This window comes from Eucyclogobius newberryi, unplaced genomic scaffold (genome assembly GCF_026437365.1).
Source record: "Eucyclogobius newberryi isolate DKJ021-1_F unplaced genomic scaffold, fEucNew1.0.hap1 SCAF_4, whole genome shotgun sequence".
NCBI lineage: Eukaryota > Metazoa > Chordata > Actinopteri > Gobiiformes > Gobiidae > Eucyclogobius > Eucyclogobius newberryi.
The window spans coordinates 3,128,449-3,138,603 of NW_027316056.1; the positions used below are offsets into that span (position 1 = coordinate 3,128,449).

Genomic DNA, 10,155 nt, shown 5'->3' on the forward strand with positions numbered 1-10,155 from the left:
GCGTTTCCCGGTAATTATCCAATCAGAGCGCAGCGTGAGCGGTGTTGTTTACACGTGTCGGAGATCGGACGGGTCGGACTGATGAAGAGATGGCAAAATGTCTTCTGAGAATCAGACCATTAAAAGGTTTAAAAGAAGAGTTCAAACTTTGAGAAGTCATTACAAGAAATGCGAGGAGCGAGCCTCAACTCATGTAAGTATTAAACATCTGTGTGTGACGTCACGTTACACGTTGTTCTGTGTCCTTTAGCAATATAAGAGTTTATGCAACTGCAATTTAGAGTTATTTTATTACTTGGTTTGCGGATTTTTAAATGCAATATATTGATCACGCGGGCGAAATATAAGTATAAATATAATTTCAATTTCAAAAGATAATTTCTTCAGGGTTTGCCCAAAACGGACCACGTGAGGAGGAGGAGGAGGAGGGAGGGGGGGACGCGGCGCGCAGGATCGTGTAAACAGTAGATTTAGCGTGTTTTGCATTGGTAGAATTGACGCCTCTAAGTGTGCACTCTTAGTCACGGCTAAACGGGCTGAAGAAAATGTGGTAAACGGGTTTAACATGTGTATTTGCGATATAAGGAGTTGGCGCTGCGCCTCACAGTCCCGGAAACGGACGCGCGCGTCTTCACATGCTCTCCCGGGACCGCGCACATCGGCGACTCCCGCAGGATTTTTGACGAAAATTGCTTCACGTGCTCTTATCTTTGACTTAAATACCACTTTATATTTCATTTAAAGCTATTTTGCGTTGACGGCGGTACTTTATAAAAAAACTGACAAAAATTAATTTTATTTATATTGTATAAATCAATCAAAGTGTAGCGGATCGGTAAACCAAGTAATAAAATAAGTAAGGCCTTAGCAGGTTAAAAAAAAAAATGCATACATTTTTTAAAAACATGAGCTTTCAGTTTAGTCCAGGCCTCACAAAAAACAATTGTAGATAACGTTCTGTAAATCAACAATGATGTACAAATGTATTTAATGCCAATGTTATAACAGACATTAATTTATAGATTTCGTGTGTAATATATATATATATATATATATATATATATATAAAATTTTACTGACTAGTCAGTATCAGTTGCAAACAAACACTAGCCTAGGAAAGTATCCAATTAATAAACACTATCCCCAGCACTGCATGTGTCTTTTTTATTTTTTTATTTTTTTTTATCTTTGATGACTTGTCCTGAGAACTTGTGGCTGCACAGTGCATGTGCCCTGCACACTTCTGATCTTATTATAGTCAAACATTAATTTGTAACTGCTTTGAGAAAAGCGCTAATACGTTAAAATTCATATGTTGCAGGTTAAAACCCTGGAGAGGGATCCACCTGATTCCACAGTGAGTTCACCTCATCAAGAGGCTCCTTCAGACAAGCTGTAGTGACGACGAGTACAAGCCTCCAGCAAGTCCAAGCTCTTCATCCTGCAGCAATGTCTCAAACTGCTCCAGCCTGTCGCGTGAGTCAAAACCAAAGCCAACACAGTCTTCAAAAACGTATTCAAAAAATCACCTTGTGCGCAATACAGAGATCACTGAAATGAGACAGAAAAGCTGCCAAACGGAACATGGTAAAAGAGTGTGGAACAAAGCTCATTACCGTGTTTACTGCAAGAAGTCAAATTTAAAAATGGCCCGGCATCTGCAGATGAAGCACATGGATGAAACTGATGCATTCAGCTTCCCAACTGGCTCCAAAGAAAGGAAGAAACTCCTAGAGACTCTGAGAAATAAGGGAGATTGGCAACATAACCAGGAAGTGCTTAAGGGTGGTAAATAAGAGATTGTAACATGGAAACAGCCCTCTGCAAATGCATCTGTTGATGACTATTTGCCATGTCAACACTGCTTTGCCATGTTTTAAAAAAGGAGACTTTTGGAGGCATGTTAAAAATGACAACTCTGACGTAGGAACACAAAGAAAATGAGTCCAGGCTGTCTCTTCCAAACTTCTTCCAATGCAAAAATCATCTAAGGGAGTCCAGAATGTCATTCAAAACATGTAACAAGACAGTATCACCGCTCGGGTTCGAAGTGATGAGATGATATGTAAATTTGGAGATTCATTGTATACTCGAAGGACGTGAACAATCTCCGCATCGTTATATTGCACACAAGCTGAGGGAACTTGGCTGTTTTGTGTTGGCAGCTAAACAAATTGACAAAAAATTAGTGGACTCAAAGACGTATCCAACCAACTTTAATTTAGCAATAGCAGCAGCTAGACAAGTGTCACACTTCAATGAAGACAAGATGGTATGGAAAACCTTCAACCGCTGTGAAAATAGGCTTTTCTCAAAGCAGCAACTGTAGCTTGGATTGGTCATTGCATCATGGTGTCGGATGCTTCTACTGAAAAAGACAAATGTTTTTAAGGAGGTTCTTGACAAAATGTGGTCAGACTATGTTTCTGCAAATGCCCACAGTTCCATGGAACAAAACAAATGGAACAAAGATGACAGTGTTCCGTTAACCAAAGACATTGCTGCCCTGCAGAATCATCTGTTACAGTTTGTCTTAGATCAGCTATGGCTTCTTCCTCAGTAGTCCTCAGTGTCGGCCCACAAACCACTTAGTGAAAGCCTTCTGGCTCAAGTCATAGTTTTCAACAAGAAACGTGAAGGAGAATCATCACGGATAACTCTAGAGATGTTTCTGAAAGCTGACACAGGCCAAATGAACCAGGACATTTATGAGACTCTGTCACCTGTGGAGAAAATGTTGAGCCACAGGCTCACTAGACTGGTAACGAGAGGAAAGAGAGGGCGAAAAGTACCTGTTCAGCGCACTAAAGCGTCCATTGCAAGCCTTGAAATAATTATTTTTACGTCCCTGTCAACATGACGGGTACCGATCATTTGGTACCTGTCATGGCTAATTCTGAATCGGTCACAAGGAAAGGAAAACAGAATAACATAATTAATGAAAAATTAACTTTTATTAACAGGTCTCTTTATCATTTACAGGCTGAGCAATAGATTTTCAAAGTTAGGGGCCAGGGGGGCCCCCCTACCTAAAAAAGTTAGGGGCCAGGGGGCCCCCCTACCTTAAAAAGTTAGGGGCCCCCCAGCAATTTCAGGGGCCCACAAGCGCGCGCGGCGTCATAAGAACAAGATAAATGTGTTGTTTTAAACCTGGTTATTAGCATGTAAAACAATTTAAAGTACTTGTATCTGTTATTTGATATGAAGAGCACAAATACGGAATCATATAAACCAGAGATCATGATCTTTAATACAGTTTAATTTAATATAATAATGTTTCTTAGATACAAAATAAATACTGTTTACAGCATTTGACACAAGGAGATCTTGTGGAATATATAAAATCACTGCCTACAAAATAAACTACTAACATATATACATTGCCCCGATGCTAACAACTCCAAAGGGGGCGGGGCCCTTGGATACTTCCACATCGACATTGTCCCTAATGTGCAAAATTACAGCTTTTGTTGCAAACAACTTTAAAAAGTCTGAATTGCGAACTGAGGAGATTGACGCCCGCCAACCTCGATATCACTTGTGGCGCAAAATTAGACCGGGCATTTCCGAGTACAACCGAACGCAGCGGCCAATCAGATGCCCGCTTTCATCGACATTAGATCACGGACACCGCTCGGCCAATGAGAAGCGAGAAGACTGCGAAGTGGCATGTCTGTCAAAACGAAACTTAAGCGATGGAAATGCCCGCACACATGCGCTCCGCTGCCTTCCTCCGCTGTATAACTACAGCAATAATCGTGGTCTGTAGTGCAGCGCGCCCGAGTTTGTGCATAAGAATCGCTTTGGGCATGTTCACCGCGCTGTTTTTGCCCATTAAAAATGTATATTACGGCGAAAAATTTGCGTCGGTCATTGTGTCCGGAGCCTTGATTTTGGAGTCGGTCAAAACTGATTTTTGCGCCGGTCATTGACCGTGTCCGGCCCGTTATTTCGAGGCTTGCATCGATTTTATGATTTCACTCCGGGACAAAGTTGGTTTGTCAGGACAATCCATTTTTGTTTGCAAAAATCGGCACAACAAATCCGTGGCTGTGACTGTTTGAGGATATTTTCCATTGACGATCAAGAACTGCTCAGATCCACTAAATAACGAAAGCATGTGGCAACATTGTGCCAGCTCCTGGACCTGTCCGACCAAGAGCTTGAGCAGGTAGCAAAGTTTATGGGCCATGACACCAGAGTACACTGTAACTACTACAGGCAGACTGAGGAAAAACCTTCCAAGTAGCTACAGTTGGAAAGCTTTTATTTGCCATGGAAGGTGGAGCTGAGGCCCTTAAAGGAAACATTCTTCAGATCCTGGATTCAGCAGTCTCTGGTTTATACTGTCAAAATTAAAATGTCTATACATATCCTATGACTTCTAACTTCTCTTTTCTACAGATGGTGTTGGAAGAAGAGCGCGAAGAGTACCACCTCCAGTATGTAATTGCATCCATGTCCAATCATGGCTGCCACATTGTTACAAGTGTAACACAACATTGCACTAGATATTTGAATAAAGTGAACCACTGTAAAGATCTGACATAAGAATAATTAGTAGTAATGTATGCCTTTGTGTTCAGTGTCTGAACAATCTGATGGAGAGGACCACAGAGGAAACTATCCTGGAGCAGCCGTCCAAAAAACGACCAACAAAGCTGCACGTGAAGAAACGCCCTGACGGTACTTTTTTAAATTGTGTTAAGTTTACACCCTTGAGGGATGTTTTTAGTACAGCTGGAGGTCAGAAAACATGAGCGTCATGAGATGTAATTGAAAAAATTACACTATTAAATCTCCATTTAAAAAATTACACTATTAAATCTCCATTTAAAAACTCTTTTTAGTGAATTTGGGTCAGATGACACAATCCACTAAATAAACCTAATTTTATTTAATTTTAAGGGTTTACTACTACTGAGGTAGGTTGGATGGTTAGTTAGGGGGGTCTGGCCTGAATAGATGGAGAAATCCTGATTTAGGAAAATGTTTTATCCCATAATTTAGCTCTTGGGTAAAATAATGCTGAAAGAAATGTACAAAAACATTTTAAAAAGTTGTTTATGTGATTTGTGATCAGAGAGGAAACTGTCCTGGGCCAGCCGTCCATGAAAGCACCCAGAAAGAGACGCCAAAAGAAGCGTCCTGATGGTGACTAGTTTTAAGTTCTAAATTTTTGGGTGAAGGAATGCGCAAATTGACAAATATTTAAAAGAAATTATGTTATTTGTGTTTTTTAGAGTCTGAACTGTCGGATGGAGATGGGACAGGAGGCTGTAAACCAGCCAGAAAGAGACGCTTGAACACGTGCACTGACGGTGAGATGAACAGTGACAGCTGACAATAGGATAAGTTCTTGGCCTGACAAGAAGAAATTCTCACACTTTTAATAACTTAAGCCAATAATGTTATACTACATCAAACTGACTTTAAAAGATTTTTTTAAACTCATTAAATTATATATTTTTCTCTAAAATGTTAGATGACCTATGATTTAACTTCATATTATCTGTTACAGCTAATGTATATGCATTTCCCTCAGATGGAAAATACATATTTTGATTGGTTTGAATCCCTCCTCCCAGTGTGCACCTGTGATGGCAGGGATTCAAACCAATCAGACCTGAGTTCAGTTAAATAAATCAAATACTTTTTTTGGACCACAAACTTTAGACCGACAGCTGAATGTGAAATGAGGATGAGAGAGAAGGGAGGACATGCATACGGTGTACATTTTAGGACATTGTCATTCCTCGTTGTCACTTGTTCTCTCTCATCCTCATTTCACATTCAGCTGTCGGTCTAAAGTTTGTGGTCCAAAAAAAGTATTTGATTTATTTAACTGAACTCAGGTCTGATTGGTTTGAATCCCTGCCATCACAGGTGCACACTGGGAGGAGGGATTCAAACCAATCAAAATATGTATTTTCCATCTGAGGGAAATGCATATACATTAGCTGTAACAGATAATATGAAGTTAAATCATAGGTCATCTAACATTTTAGAGAAAAATATATAATTTAATGAGTTTAAAAAAATCTTTTAAAGTCAGTTTGATGTAGTATAACATTATTGGCTTAAGTTATTAAAAGTGTGAGAATTTCTTCTTGTCAGGCCAAGAACTTATCCTATTGTCAGCTGTCACTGTTCATCTCACCGTCAGTGCACGTGTTCAAGCGTCTCTTTCTGGCTGGTTTACAGCCTCCTGTCCCATCTCCATCCGACAGTTCAGACTCTAAAAAACACAAATAACATAATTTCTTTTAAATATTTGTCAATTTGCGCATTCCTTCACCCAAAAATTTAGAACTTAAAACTAGTCACCATCAGGACGCTTCTTTTGGCGTCTCTTTCTGGGTGCTTTCATGGACGGCTGGCCCAGGACAGTTTCCTCTCTGATCACAAATCACATAAACAACTTTTTAAAATGTTTTTGTACATTTCTTTCAGCATTATTTTACCCAAGAGCTAAATTATGGGATAAAACATTTTCCTAAATCAGGATTTCTCCATCTATTCAGGCCAGACCCCCCTAACTAACCATCCAACCTACCTCAGTAGTAGTAAACCCTTAAAATTAAATAAAATTAGGTTTATTTAGTGGATTGTGTCATCTGACCCAAATTCACTAAAAAGAGTTTTTAAATGGAGATTTAATAGTGTAATTTTTTAAATGGAGATTTAATAGTGTAATTTTTTCAATTACATCTCATGACGCTCATGTTTTCTGACCTCCAGCTGTACTAAAAACATCCCTCAAGGGTGTAAACTTAACACAATTTAAAAAAGTACCGTCAGGGCGTTTCTTCACGTGCAGCTTTGTTGGTCGTTTTTTGGACGGCTGCTCCAGGATAGTTTCCTCTGTGGTCCTCTCCATCAGATTGTTCAGACACTGAACACAAAGGCATACATTACTACTAATTATTCTTATGTCAGATCTTTACAGTGGTTCACTTTATTCAAATATCTAGTGCAATGTTGTGTTACACTTGTAACAATGTGGCAGCCATGATTGGACATGGATGCAATTACATACTGGAGGTGGTACTCTTCGCGCTCTTCTTCCAACACCATCTGTAGAAAAGAGAAGTTAGAAGTCATAGGATATGTATAGACATTTTAATTTTGACAGTATAAACCAGAGACTGCTGAATCCAGGATCTGAAGAATGTTTCCTTTAAGGGCCTCAGCTCCACCTTCCATGGCAAATAAAAGCTTTCCAACTGTAGCTACTTGGAAGGTTTTTCCTCAGTCTGCCTGTAGTAGTTACAGTGTACTCTGGTGTCATGGCCCATAAACTTTGCTACCTGCTCAAGCTCTTGGTCGGACAGGTCCAGGAGCTGGCACAATGTTGCCACATGCTTTCGTTATTTAGTGGATCTGAGCAGTTCTTGATCGTCTGCTTTACATTCAATGGAAAATATCCTCAAACAGTCACAGCCACGGATTTGTTGTGCCGATTTTTGCAAACAAAAATGGATTGTCCTGACAAACCAACTTTGTCCCGGAGTGAAATCATAAAATCGATGCAAGCCTCGAAATAACGGGCCGGACACGGTCAATGACCGGCGCAAAAATCAGTTTTGACCGACTCCAAAATCAAGGCTCCGGACACAATGACCGACGCAAATTTTTCGCCGTAATATACATTTTTAATGGGCAAAAACAGCGCGGTGAACATGCCCAAAGCGATTCTTATGCACAAACTCGGGCGCGCTGCACTACAGACCACGATTATTGCTGTAGTTATACAGCGGAGGAAGGCAGCGGAGCGCATGTGTGCGGGCATTTCCATCGCTTAAGTTTCGTTTTGACAGACATGCCACTTCGCAGTCTTCTCGCTTCTCATTGGCCGAGCGGTGTCCGTGATCTAATGTCGATGAAAGCGGGCATCTGATTGGCCGCTGCGTTCGGTTGTACTCGGAAATGCCCGGTCTAATTTTGCGCCACAAGTGATATCGAGGTTGGCGGGCGTCAATCTCCTCAGTTCGCAATTCAGACTTTTTAAAGTTGTTTGCAACAAAAGCTGTAATTTTGCACATTAGGGACAATGTCGATGTGGAAGTATCCAAGGGCCCCGCCCCCTTTGGAGTTGTTAGCATCGGGGCAATGTATATATGTTAGTAGTTTATTTTGTAGGCAGTGATTTTATATATTCCACAAGATCTCCTTGTGTCAAATGCTGTAAACAGTATTTATTTTGTATCTAAGAAACATTATTATATTAAATTAAACTGTATTAAAGATCATGATCTCTGGTTTATATGATTCCGTATTTGTGCTCTTCATATCAAATAACAGATACAAGTACTTTAAATTGTTTTACATGCTAATAACCAGGTTTAAAACAACACATTTATCTTGTTCTTATGACGCCGCGCGCGCTTGTGGGCCCCTGAAATTGCTGGGGGGCCCCTAACTTTTTAAGGTAGGGGGGCCCCCTGGCCCCTAACTTTTTTAGGTAGGGGGGCCCCCCTGGCCCCTAACTTTGAAAATCTATTGCTCAGCCTGTAAATGATAAAGAGACCTGTTAATAAAAGTTAATTTTTCATTAATTATGTTATTCTGTTTTCCTTTCCTTGTGACCGATTCAGAATTAGCCATGACAGGTACCAAATGATCGGTACCCGTCATGTTGACAGGGACGTAAAAATAATTATTTCAAGGCTTGCAATGGACGCTTTAGTGCGCTGAACAGGTACTTTTCGCCCTCTCTTTCCTCTCGTTACCAGTCTAGTGAGCCTGTGGCTTAACATTTTCTCCACAGGTGACAGAGTCTCATAAATGTCCTGGTTCATTTGGCCTGTGTCAGCTTTCAGAAACATCTCTAGAGTTATCCGTGATGATTCTCCTTCACGTTTCTTGTTGAAAACTATGACTTGAGCCAGAAGGCTTTCACTAAGTGGTTTGTGGGCCGACACTGAGGACTACTGAGGAAGAAGCCATAGCTGATCTAAGACAAACTGTAACAGATGATTCTGCAGGGCAGCAATGTCTTTGGTTAACGGAACACTGTCATCTTTGTTCCATTTGTTTTGTTCCATGGAACTGTGGGCATTTGCAGAAACATAGTCTGACCACATTTTGTCAAGAACCTCCTTAAAAACATTTGTCTTTTTCAGTAGAAGCATCCGACACCATGATGCAATGACCAATCCAAGCTACAGTTGCTGCTTTGAGAAAAGCCTATTTTCACAGCGGTTGAAGGTTTTCCATACCATCTTGTCTTCATTGAAGTGTGACACTTGTCTAGCTGCTGCTATTGCTAAATTAAAGTTGGTTGGATACGTCTTTGAGTCCACTAATTTTTTGTCAATTTGTTTAGCTGCCAACACAAAACAGCCAAGTTCCCTCAGCTTGTGTGCAATATAACGATGCGGAGATTGTTCACGTCCTTCGAGTATACAATGAATCTCCAAATTTACATATCATCTCATCACTTCGAACCCGAGCGGTGATACTGTCTTGTTACATGTTTTGAATGACATTCTGGACTCCCTTAGATGATTTTTGCATTGGAAGAAGTTTGGAAGAGACAGCCTGGACTCATTTTCTTTGTGTTCCTACGTCAGAGTTGTCATTTTTAACATGCCTCCAAAAGTCTCCTTTTTTAAAACATGGCAAAGCAGTGTTGACATGGCAAATAGTCATCAACAGATGCATTTGCAGAGGGCTGTTTCCATGTTACAATCTCTTATTTACCACCCTTAAGCACTTCCTGGTTATGTTGCCAATCTCCCTTATTTCTCAGAGTCTCTAGGAGTTTCTTCCTTTCTTTGGAGCCAGTTGGGAAGCTGAATGCATCAGTTTCATCCATGTGCTTCATCTGCAGATGCCGGGCCATTTTTAAATTTGACTTCTTGCAGTAAACACGGTAATGAGCTTTGTTCCACACTCTTTTACCATGTTCCGTTTGGCAGCTTTTCTGTCTCATTTCAGTGATCTCTGTATTGCGCACAAGGTGATTTTTTGAATACGTTTTTGAAGACTGTGTTGGCTTTGGTTTTGACTCACGCGACAGGCTGGAGCAGTTTGAGACATTGCTGCAGGATGAAGAGCTTGGACTTGCTGGAGGCTTGTACTCGTCGTCACTACAGCTTGTCTGAAGGAGCCTCTTGATGAGGTGAACTCACTGTGGAATCAGGTGGATCC

The 10,155-nt window shown here is 40.6% G+C and overlaps 2 long non-coding RNA genes across 2 annotated transcripts; one reads left to right on the forward strand and one right to left on the reverse strand.

Moving 5' to 3' along the window:
• Positions 1–1,338: 1,338 nt before the first annotated feature.
• Positions 1,339–5,154, forward strand: LOC140378215 (uncharacterized). The gene is made up of 4 exons (XR_011930155.1): positions 1,339–1,476; positions 4,405–4,442; positions 4,587–4,686; positions 5,084–5,154. It is a non-coding gene; the product is annotated as an uncharacterized lncRNA (long non-coding RNA).
• Positions 5,155–6,327: 1,173 nt separating this feature from the next.
• LOC140378230 (uncharacterized) lies at positions 6,328–10,155 on the reverse strand. The gene is made up of 4 exons (XR_011930157.1): positions 10,018–10,155; positions 7,040–7,077; positions 6,796–6,895; positions 6,328–6,398 (listed from the first exon to the last, which is right to left on the reverse strand). It is a non-coding gene; the product is annotated as an uncharacterized lncRNA (long non-coding RNA).